The sequence below is a fragment of the Pteropus vampyrus genome, unplaced genomic scaffold (assembly GCF_000151845.1).
Source record: "Pteropus vampyrus isolate Shadow unplaced genomic scaffold, Pvam_2.0 Scaffold57, whole genome shotgun sequence".
In the NCBI taxonomy this organism is placed as follows: domain Eukaryota; kingdom Metazoa; phylum Chordata; class Mammalia; order Chiroptera; family Pteropodidae; genus Pteropus; species Pteropus vampyrus.
In genome coordinates this window covers 5,953,716-5,955,633 of record NW_011888838.1, presented here as the reverse complement: position 1 = coordinate 5,955,633, position 1,918 = coordinate 5,953,716, and the positions used below count along the sequence as shown (strand labels likewise).

General features: G+C 38.1%; 1 pseudogene; it reads right to left on the bottom strand.

Annotated features, from left to right (window-relative positions):
• Window positions 1-697: 697 nt before the first annotated feature.
• Window positions 698-816, bottom strand: LOC111740102 (annotated as a pseudogene).
• Between the last annotated feature and the right edge of the window lie 1,102 nt (window positions 817-1,918).

Sequence of the window (1,918 nt, the reverse complement as noted above, 5' to 3'; positions counted from 1 at the left end):
TTGCTTGCCACCTGAATTACGTCTGGAGGTGCGAGAGCTGAAGCATGTTGATTGGTACTAAAAGAGACTGCTGCTGAGGGAGTTGGTTAGGGTTTGTTGCTCAGCCACTAATATGACTATGCCAATGTACGAGTTAAATGAGACAGGGTCCCAGGGAGTCACCAGGTGGAGCAAGCAAAGCTTACCAAACCAATGCAGATTCAGAATTGGCCATTTTGTGGGAGAGTGCAACACAGGCAAGATAGCATCTGCCTGTAGGCTGCAGAGAAGGAATAGTCAACATAGGAATAATGGCAGGTGTCCCTCCAGCCCTTTGCCTGAAGCCACAGAACTCAGTCTTTTCCTGTATGTCTCTGGTGCCTCTCAAGCTGCCATCCTTCCACCGGAGCACAGGGGGAGTGCCTGTGATGTTTGTACGCAGGCTCTTTAAAATAACGTTTGGATTTCCCGCAGCCTTCCATCTCACCTGGACTGTTAGAATTTCCACTGACTTTTATAGTCAGATTTTGTGGGCACTCCTCTTCTTGGCACTGTAACCCTGGTCTGGGGCGCCCTGAAGTGTAATTGGGGACTCTTGCTTCTCCAGTGGGACCTTCACATCCAAGATAGCACTCCGGATGCTCAACCGCTACATGTGGGTTTGGGGCAAGCCTGTTTTGCATCTCTGCCCCTCCTATCAGTCTTTTTTTCTTTTAAACACCTATAGCACCTGGTCTTCCTAGGTGGTCTCCCATCCAAGTACTAACCAGGCTCGACCCTGCTCGGCTTCTGAGATCAGATGGGATCAGGCGTGTTCAGGGTGGCATGGCCGTAGACCCCTCCTACCAGTCTTGATGTGGACTCTTCTTTATATGCTTGCTTCCTTTCATGACCGCATTAAAATTACAACTAAATTATAGAACAATCGAAGTGGAGAACCATCTGAAGACTAACTAAACAGAATAGTCTTCAGATGGTTCTCCACTTCGATTGTTCTATAATTTAGTTGTAATTTTAATGCGGTCATGAAAGGAAGCAAGCACAGTATTTATCTATCCTGCCATTTTGACTGGACTCCCAAGAACTCTCTATTACTTTTTTCATTACTAATCTATATTTAATAGAAAATGTCTATTATCATCTGCATTTATCTTTATTTTTTCCCACATCTTTTCTCCTACAAATAAAATCACTACATTTAGTGAGAATTGTTTCTTCCAGAGAACAATAATGAGTTGTAATGTTAATATAGTGATTTAGAGTTCAGAAAAGGCTTTTTACAAACAAGATGTCAGTTGATTCTGTGAGATTGGTGGAGCAGGGTATTACATTTTTGCATGAATGAAAAAAAAGACTAAGAAGTTAAGTAACTTTGGTAAATATTATTTGCCTTTTATGCTCAGAGAAATGAAAGAAGGAGCTTAGTAAGTATGGATTAGAGAGACATGGGGCAAACTGGAGAGCTAGTGAGAGGTTACACCAGAAAGAAAACTCTAGAATATGACATAGTAAGGATTACAAAAGTATTTTGAAATAAATAGTACTTTTTACATTATTTTATATCAGAAGTAATACTCTGGAACATTATTTGTTTGCTTCTAGTTTATGATTTTAGCTTCAATATTTTTTACTAAATGCAACATCCAAAGGGCATATTGGTTTAATAAATGTGTTTTTAAAATCAATTTGCATTTTATGGAAGACTTTATCGATGATTAATGAATGAGAAAATCATGGTTCTCTGCTATTCAACTTACAATAAGGGATAATAATGGATACATAGATTTAAAAAAAATAAAAAATGCAGAAAAATACAAAAAAGTAATATTAAAATACCAGTATTTCCACCACTATAAATTTAAAACTATTGTTTTTCATATTTATCTAATCTTTTATTAATAAATGTATGCAAATATTTCAGATAAGTTTGAAATGACAA